Source organism: Rhinopithecus roxellana, chromosome 4 (assembly GCF_007565055.1).
Source record: "Rhinopithecus roxellana isolate Shanxi Qingling chromosome 4, ASM756505v1, whole genome shotgun sequence".
NCBI classification, from domain to species: domain Eukaryota; kingdom Metazoa; phylum Chordata; class Mammalia; order Primates; family Cercopithecidae; genus Rhinopithecus; species Rhinopithecus roxellana.
The window spans coordinates 65317414-65327375 of NC_044552.1; the positions used below are offsets into that span (position 1 = coordinate 65317414).

Below are 9962 nucleotides of genomic sequence, written 5' to 3' on the forward strand. Positions count from 1 at the left end.
GTTACAGAGCAGTGGCGTGATCTCAGCTCACCGCAACCTCCGCTTCCTGGGTTCAAGCGACTCTCCTATCCTTAGCCTCCAGAGTAGCTGGAATTACAGGCGTGCGCCAGGACACCCAGCTAATTATTTTTTTATTTTTAAGAGAGGGGGTTTCGCCATGTTGGCCAGGCTGGTCTGGAATTCCTGACCTCAAGTGATCAGCCCGGCTCGCCCTCTCAAAGTGCTAGATTACAGGCGTGAGGCACCACGTCCGTCCGGGAAATCCTTGTGTCATTCTGTGAAAGTTATGATTGATAATTCACAAACAGAAAATTTCTAGATAGCAAACAATTTTGGGTTCTTTTCTATCATTTTTATATACACATAATTACAAGAATCATTTAAAACAAAAATCAACAGTCTCTTCTCTGCTCCCTGTCCTCCAGCAATTTTTAAAGTTATTGAAACATATTCCTGATTTGCATTATAGAAAACACCCAAAGAACATTCTCATCTTACCACATATGCGCCTGAACTTGAAGTTTGTTGATTCCTTCCAAGTTTTGTTGGCAGGACATTAGCTCAGCTATTAAATTCCTGGTAAAGTGAGAGGTACAATATGTGACATCTAATAACATGTACAATGTTTAAGAAAACTTTTGGCGCCTGTAAGTCGTGGCTGAGTGGTTAAGCTTACTTTTTAAACATTTTATTTAAATGGCTTATTTTAACATCTTTTACCTACATATCTCTAAATAATATGTTTGTATGGCCCTTTTGTTGACTTTATATAAGAGGAGTAACTGGTTCATTTTCTTCTTCACACCCTAGGACCCCCGACACACACATGCTCCCTTTCTATGTCTTCTCATATGGTTATAGCACAATACATGATACTTTAATATTTGTAGCTTAAAATATGACAACTTTATAAAAATAGTTCAGCAGGTGAGCAAATAAATACATTAAGTTTTCCTTTCCTCATAATTTTTATTTTTCCCTAGCATTAGAACATAATTGTCTTTTCTTGTTGTTTACTGCTTAAGCTTCTAGGCATTTATCATTAATTCAACCCCATGCATTTCGTCAGTTGTCTAAACATCTCTCCAAAGGTTCAGAAGCTTTGCACAGTCTGTAGATTTCATCCTACTTTAAACGTGTCTCCTTATGCATCTGTATTAGTTTGAGTAAACAAAAAAAATAATAAGAAGAGGAAAAGTGTCTCCTACAGCCTGCTCAAATCTGGACATGTCACTGTATGTCACATATTGTACCTCTCATTTTACTAGGCATTTAATAACAGGTGAGTTCGTGTCCTACCAATAAAACTCGAAAGGAAGAGCTGAAACTACGTCTGAAGTTTGCTGTAAATGTTAGTGTTTGTAATTATGCAAAACGGTTTAGAGCTTTAGTTTTGCTCTACCATTTACTAGCTGCATGACTTTGGGCAAGTTAACCTCTGCAAACCCCAACTTGCAGACAAACCCCAATTTGTCTCATTTGTAAAGTAAGAGTAATAGCATGTATTTACTTCGTATACTTGCGAAGAATAAATGATTCAGAACTTGGAATAGTGCATGATACCTATTAAGCGCTCAAACAATAAAAGCTAAAACTACTGCTTTTGTTGTTATTTTTAATCTATTTAGGATAGTAGTGTATTGCAGCCAGAGATGCAGATCTCTGAGAGAGATGCAAGTCAAGGTAAGTTCCCTTACGGTGTCATGAAAATTATAACAGTTTACTACTCCTATGAGGTAGATGTATTCTGGAAGGGGGAAAAACAAATGCAGAAAGAATAAGCTACTTAGCAGAGGATGGTTTCGATCCATCGACCTCTGGGTTATGGGCCCAGCACGCTTCCGCTGCGCCACTCTGCTACCCTAGGAAATGGTCTCATAATTAATAATTACCGTTTTTCTAGTGTGTCAAGTTTCCAAATCGCAAAATTATGTTTTCTCTTTTTTTTTTTTTTTTTTTTAAGACCAGAAATCTGTTCGTAATATGGCTATAGGCTTAGACTACTACTAAGAAAACAGTAAATAAGAAATAGGAAAAAGGTTATTTTGGGTACACTTCTCCGGTGTAACATCTGTCACTATGTATTGTGTGAATGTGTACAGTAAATACATAACAGACCGTCTGCTAATATTTCAAATGTCATGTTTTAAAGTCACTGTAAGTTATAGAAATTTAAACACTTCTGAAGAAATAAACGTACTTTCCCTTTTTTCCATGTTGTAATTTGCTAATTCATAATCTGTAGGGGGTCTGGAGCCACATGTGGGGAAAAAAACGGCACATTCATGCACATTTTCAGATACTACTATTAGGGAGTTCACGGAATATCTAGCCTTCTCTGATGTAATGGTTCATTCCCTGTATGAATTTGGGGAAGTAACTGCATTCAGGTTTTCTGCCTCTGGAAATCAAGTGATTTCTTCCGTGATTTGCAGGGAGGGTTGAGGAAATCGTAGAGATCCGAGGAAATTCTATGGAATCGCTGTAGCCTGGAAGAGCTGATCCAAATATGAAGCAGGTAAGCTTAGATCATTCACTCAAACCAGACTAGGTCTCTGCGAAGCTCTGCTAAGCTTCCGAGGGTTGGAGAGACAGATATGGATGAAAAGATAAGGCCGCGGGCGTGGGAGTGAGAATGGAGAGAAGTCCGGGAGAGTTTAACAATAGGGATGAGTTGCTGAAGAGTATAATTCAGAAAGTTTGCAATAAAAGAGTGAAAACGTCTCTATAAACCCAGAAATAAGCCCCAAAATACCGTAACATAGTCCTGTGTATATCTGCCTATTAAAAAAAGAGAATGGGGGCGTTTTGAGGAGGCTAAAGTAATTGAGTATACAAGTGCCTAGGAGAAGCAGGAAAAGCAACTTTTTTGCCCCTGTAATATGTAATGTACTCCCCGCCATACAGTTATCTGAGCCAGGGAGCTAAAAACTGTTGACCCCGACGTGATTTGAACACGCAACCTTCTGATCTGGAGTCAGACGCGCTACCGTTGCGCCACGAGGCCTCCGGGGAACCTGTTTTTTATTTACCTGTCATTCTGATTCATGAAAATAATTTTGGTACTGGTGAAGACCAGGTAGCTATTAACAGACACAAAATAATGCCTAGCTGCTTCCCTCTCGGTAAAATTGCTGTCCACCCGATCACTGATTTTCTCTGCCTCCGAATTGCTTCATTTTCACCTTTTCTTGTTTATATTTCATTCCGTTTCTTACCTAGTTTTCTCCGTATATTCCAAATATGGAAGTTTGGGGAGTTTCGTTGTTTTTATCTTTTTAGAAATAGATTCTGTTGAAAGTCAGTCGCTTTGGAATGGGGTTGTAGAGAGGAGGTAGTGAAGAGGGAATAACGAGGATCCTTCCTCCCCCGACTCCTCATTAAGGAACGCTGATCAAGGTGAGTTTTAAAATAGTTTCCAAAGTTGACTGCAGGTCACAACCAGTGTTTCCGTTAACGAATTCACGCGAGGGCTGGCAGGTTGTTCGTGCTGCATCTTTTCTGCGAGATAAAGACGCCTCCCTATAGCCTCCGTTCTCAGCTGATGAGAGAGTTGATTTCATACACCGACAATTCTTCAGAATCAGATCACTGGATCTGAAACTGACCCTAAAAAGAACAAGAAATCCTGTCATCAGGAGTGAGTGGGTTATTCTGGCACTGTGTTTTGTTTGGCTGGTTAAAGAGTCTGCCTTGGGTAACCAGAGATCGGAATTTTCTAAAGTCAGCGGGGTTTGTCTGGGGACCTCGAATTTACATATAGACGATCTCCGCAAATAATGCAGGGGCCGCTTTGAACTCTTAGGAAAAGATATTCCAAACAGTGGTCCACTGCTATAAAACACGCATCTTTCACTGAAAATTAAGGTCCCCCCCCTCCGCCGCCCCGCCCCACCGTTTCCCCCCGCCTTGCTATGGACTAGATAAAGGTTTCCCTTAATTCTGAAAAATCCGTCCAAAGCCCAAGGGCTCCAGCTGGCAATTAAGAACCATAAACACTGAATTGAAGAAGTTTGTGTTTGACCTGTAGATATCATAGTAGCTTTGGTAGGTTGTGTGCTGTTATTCGACTGTTAACAAGCTATGGTAGTCATTCTACGGATTCGTGGAAAGAGGGGCTTGGGTGAGGGGTGCGTTGGGAATCAGAAGCAGTGGGAGACGAAATGAACGGGCGTTTTAGAATATAAATAACCGAGGGCTTAGGAGGATCTACAGCAGCTTACAGAATGAAAGGATATTCCAGATTTGGTGTTGCCAGAGAATCCAGTGTGATCTGCTGTTGACTGAAAGTTGAAATACATACTTTTCTCATCTATAAAATTGTGATAAAAATAATATCCACCTCACAGGATTGTTGTGTTTATTTACATAATGTGCGCTAAAAGAGTTTATACATGCTTAGAACAATGCTTGGCACATCAATTGCTCTCAACAAATGTTAGTATCACTCTAAAGTTTGGCGAAATTCTTACTTTGTTTTGTTTGTTTGTTTGTGTTTGTTTGTTTTGTTTTGTTTTCAGAGACAGGGCCTCTCTCTCACTCTCTGTTACCATGCAGTGGCTCCAACACAGCTCACTGAAGCCTCAACCTCCAGGGTTCAAGCCATTCTCCTGCCTCAGGTTTCCTAGTAGATGGGACTACAGGGCCACTACTCACAGCTAAAGTTTGGTGACATTCTTAAATGCATTTGCTCACACCACCAGCCTCATTCAGCATAGAGTGTAGTAAAATTTACACTTACTATTTCTTGATTTCTTCCATAAATTTACATTTTGGTGTTAGCAAACAATTAAATACATTTGATCATTTTAGTTGTTAGAATTTTTCTGTCATGAGGATAAAAAAAAAGTAAAAATGGTCATCATCCCAGGTTGCAGCTAAAATTGGACAAGACATTGACAGCATCCAGCTGTGGAGAAACCTGGAAATGAACACCGATTTAGATCAGCAACTGGAATGAAAAACTCAGTGAAATACTTTAACTTACAGAAGTTTATTCACCCATTTTAATTGGTATTTAATGGTGATTCACAGCACAGCAGATTTCTGTCTGGTTATTTATAATGCATTGTTTCTAACATAGCAGCTAATCTGGGCCCAGCATGGTGGCTCACTCCTATAATCCCAGCACTTTGGGGTGCCGAGGCAGGTGGATCACTTGAGGTCAGGAGTTCAAGACCAGACAGGGCAACATGATAAAACCCCACCTCTACTAAAAAATTCAAAAATTAGCCAGGTGTGCCTGTGAGCGCGGCTACCTGGGTGGCTGGCTGAGGCACAAGAATCACTTGAGCCCATGAGGTGGAGATTGCAGTAAGCCAAGATCATGCAACTGCACTCCAGCCTGGGCGACAGAGCGAGATCCTGTTAAAAAAAAAAAAAAAAAAATTATGAAGGTCTGTTTCTTTTCCCATCAGAAACACAGCTAATCTACATTTCCCATCCTCCCTTGTACTTAGATGTGGCCATGTGGCTGAGATACGGACAATGAAATGTGGGAAGAAGTCTTGGTTTAGGAAAACTTCTCATGAGTGTTCCTTTCTCTTTCTGTTGGTCAAATGCTGAAAATCCAGTGGAGAACTCCATGATCCTAGAGCCAAAGCCACTCAATGATCTCTTGGTGATTGCTGGTAAGACCAACCAGAAAACCTGCATTAGATGTTGCCTGAGGGAAAAAAGGCATTTATTGAGTTTAAAAACTGAGACTTATAGTTATAGCTGTGTTATAGCAACTCCATTATATAATAACACAAGTGTTATAGCTAATGGTATCACTAGCTGCTATTCATAACTAATATAACAATGCTTTATTTCCCCTTGCTCATTTGTCTCCCATGTTTTAGTGCATAAACTAATCTCATAATTACAGTCTTCTCATAAAACACCATGTAATAAGGTAACTAGAATCATTAACATGTACATGATAAACATATGGCAGAAAATACAATTTTCCAAAATTCTAAAAATCATTATCTCATTTAATAATGCACCATTGTTTGTAAATCAATTAGGATATCTTCCGCACTTTACTTTCTCACTCTAAAAAACCAAGCTGAGCAGATATATATAAATAGATAATACTCTTTAGTAAACGCAATACAATGCTGAATGTGGTGGCTCACACCTGTAATCCAAGCACTTTGGAACGCCAAGGCACACAGATCCCTTGAGCCCAGGAGTTTGAGAACAGCCTGGGCAACATGGCAAAACCCCATCTTTACAAAAAATACAAATATTAGTAGGGCATGGTGGTGCACACCTGTAGTTCTAGCTACTCAGGAGGCTGAGGTAGAAGGATTGCTTGAATCCAGGAGGTCAAGATTGCAGTGAGCCAAAATCATGCCACTGCACTCTAACCTGGGTGACAAAGTAAGACCCTGTCTCAAAAAAACAAAGAAAGAAAGCTGGGTGTGGTGGCTCACGCCTATAATGTCAGCACTTTGGGAGACTGAGGTGGGCAGATCATGAGGTCAAGAAATTGAGACCACCCTGGCTAACACGGTGAAATCCCATCTCTACCAAAAATACAAAAAAAAAAAAAAAAAAAAATTAGCTGGGTGTGGTGGCACCCGCCTGTAATCCCAGCTACTCAGGAGGCTGAGGCAGGAGAATCGCTTGAACCTGGGAGGCAGAGGTGGCAGTGAGCTGAGATTGTGCCACTGCACTCCAGCCTGGGTGACAGAGCGAGACTCCGTCTCAAAAAAAAAAAAAAAAAAAAAAAAGAGTAAATGCAATACTACCTTAAAAAGGTTATATTAATGTGGACTTCATTCTAGGTATAATCTTATTTTAGCTTGACTCAGATTTCTTCCCACTCTCATCAAAGTAAATATATTTTTAAATTTATTTTTTAAGAAATTAGTAAATTTCAATCCCACATTTGTTTTTTTGTTGAACTCCTTACTGTCTTGGTCATTCCCAGATGGGTATACTGGTAAATGTTTAACAACCAGCTCTTGAGGGAAAGACGCTATCTTAGCAAGTAGTGCTTGCAAATTCTCTCACCATAACTGATTCAAACTACAGATGCAGAGTCACTGAATGTTAAGTTGGGAAGAGATGTGCATAGTTGGCTCCTGTGAGCCAGTACAAGGGGCTCTATTGTACCACCAAGGTCTAGTCTTTAGTTTTCTCAGCAGTAATGACACTTAGAATAAACTAAGTGTCTTAGCCTGTTTGTGTTGCTATAAAGGAATAACTGAGGCTGGGTAATCTTAAAGCAAAGAGGTGTATTTGGCTCGTGGTTCTGCAGAATGTACAAGAAGTATGGTACCAGCATCTGCTTCTGATGAGGGCCCCAGGAAACTTCCACTCATGGTGGAAGGTGAAGGGAAGCCAGTATATGGAGATGGCATAGTGAGACAGAGAAAACGAAAGAAAAGGAGACGCCAGGCTCTTTTTAACAACCAGTGCTGTGAGAACGAAGAGTCAGAACTCACTCCTTCCAGTGAGAATAGCACCAAACTATTCATGAAGCACCTGCCCCCATGACCCAAACACCTCCCCCAAGGCCCTGCCTCCAACATCAGGATCACATTTCAGCATGAGACTTGGTGGGGTCTAACAAACCACATCCAAACCATAGCACTGATGTTTATTAAGCATTTATTATGTGCCAATAATATTTCTCTGAATTTTTATATGCTGACATATAATATATTCCATCTTTACAATAAGCCTGTGAGGTTGGTGCTGAAAACATAAAAAATTGCCCAACATGTAGAAACTAAAAGCTAGGGCAATTGAACATACACAATTCTGACACACAAAAAATTTTTTTCATTTATGTTGTTGCACCGTATAAACAATGATCACACAAGGCCGTTGTGTTACCTGAGGTGGAACAACAAGATGAAGACAAGATCACTCCATAATTACATATGACACAGGAAAGAAATAAGGACACTCTACACCCATAAAAAAAAGTAAATACCCCTTTTCCAGGATAGTAGAGTGACTATGATTTCTTACCAATGACATCCCCAGCCCCACTTTAATTCTTCTCCTGCCTCCTAAATAAAAATTCAAAAAAGTGACTCACACTCAGTTACTAAACTGCTCCACCTCCTAACCACACCCAGTCCAGAGCTGATATTTGATTCCCTTACACTCTCCTTAGAATAGTAAGCTTCTCCCAACCCCCCTTACCTAGATGCCTTACTATTCCACCAGCGTTCATTCTCTCTTGCTGTAGCAAGTTTAATAAACCTAGCTTTGTTTGACCACAAGTGTGTTTCTAGAGGTCTTCGGTCAGCAGACTTTAACAGTGTCAGTAGTTTCATTTTACAGAAGAGAAAATTAAAGTTTAAACTGAAGAGTTAGGGAGCCTGTTGTTTGAGATAAGATTTCATACAAGCGATCACTTTACCTTCCTGCAAGGAGCAGATGATCTAGGCTGAACTTATAAGACATCGTCACAAAGAGCAAAATGAACTGGCTACCAAGATAAGGATTCACAGATGGGTAACCCAGAGATTAAAATAGCCACAACAAGAAGCTATTATCACCCCTAAGGATGGAGGGGCAGCGGGAAGAGGCCATGTTAGAGCCCAGAGTGGGAGGTAGAAGGGTGACAGTGGTCTGCAGGAAATGACGCATCAGGAGCTAGAATTCCAAGGGGAGAATTTCAGACCTTGAAATGGATGCAGTTATTGCAGGCAATGCTACAGGAAGCAGAAAGAAAGAATATCCTGGCCTCAGAGCTCCTCTTGAATTCCAACCTTTTGTCGTTCTCCCATTGGCTAACCCTACCCAGAGGCCAGAAGGTAAGGATGCTCAGAGCAGAGGAAGGATGGGGAATGAATCTGACAACAAAAAGCCAACTTGATTTACAAGACAACTTGATCAACACCTCCCAATTATGATCAAAGTATTAAATCTACTGAAAATGTTTTAATGCGGTTGAAGGCGGGTGGATAACTTGAGGTCAAGAGTTCAAGACCAACCTGGCCAACATGGTAAAACCCCATCTCTACTAAAAATACAAAAATTAGCCAGACATGGTGGCATGCACCTATAGTCCCAGCTACTCAGGAGGCTGAGGCACAAGAATCACTTGAATCCAGGAGGTGGAGGCTACAGTGAGCCAAGATGGTGCCATTGCTCTGCATCCTGGGTAACAGAGGGAGACTCCATCTCAAAATAATAATAATAATAATAATAATAAATTGATAATAATAAAAATGTTTTAATGAATGTATAAATGAGTCTTCTCATTAGAGTTTGCTCTTTGAACTAATTCCTTCTAATATGCAGATTCTAATCATAAGAACTCCAGTATAACACAGGGTTATATTTAATATGTATTTATAGAAGTGCCTAAGTTTTATAGCATAAAATCACAGGGAACAACAAATTACAAATATTCAATTTTAAAAAGTTCTCTTTTCTTTTCTTTTCTTTTTTTTTCTCGCTCTGTTGCCCAGGCTGGAGTGCAGTGGCACAATCTTGGCTCACTGCAGCCTCCGCCTCATGGGTTCAAGCAATTCTTCCGCCTCAGCCTCCTGCGTAGCTGGGATGACAGGTGCACGCCACCTCACCAAGCTAATTTTTGTATTTTTAGTAAAGACGGGGTTTCACCATGTTGGCCAGGCTGGTCTTAAACTCCTGACCTAAGTGATCCAGCCACCTCAGCCTCCCAAAGTGCTGGGATTGCAGGCATGAGCCACAGCGCCCGGCCAAAAAGTTTTCTTTTCTAAGACATAATTATCAAGTATATAAAACATTCCATATCCCAAGTATAAAAACAGTAGTAATTCACTTATGAAAGAGTGACATTTTAATAGTAGGATAGTTTGATGGTTTGGCAATAGGATTTTTGTTGGTTTGTATTCAATATAAAGCACTTTAACAAAAAAAACCAGGCCATGATAAGCTAAAGGTCAGTTCCTTCACTAGATTTCCTTTCTTTGAGCAAAAAACTTTTAAAAACTTTTTTGTAGATTTCAAAAACCAGGCCTCAG

The 9962-nt window shown here is 40.2% G+C and overlaps 2 non-coding genes across 2 annotated transcripts; both read right to left on the reverse strand.

Annotated features, from left to right (window-relative positions):
* Positions 1–1787: 1787 nt before the first annotated feature.
* TRNAM-CAU lies at positions 1788–1859 on the reverse strand. Its single transcript has one exon. It is a non-coding gene; the product is annotated as a tRNA-Met (tRNA).
* A 1076-nt stretch (positions 1860–2935) lies between these two features.
* On the reverse strand, positions 2936–3007 carry TRNAW-CCA. Its single transcript has one exon. It is a non-coding gene; the product is annotated as a tRNA-Trp (tRNA).
* Between the last annotated feature and the right edge of the window lie 6955 nt (positions 3008–9962).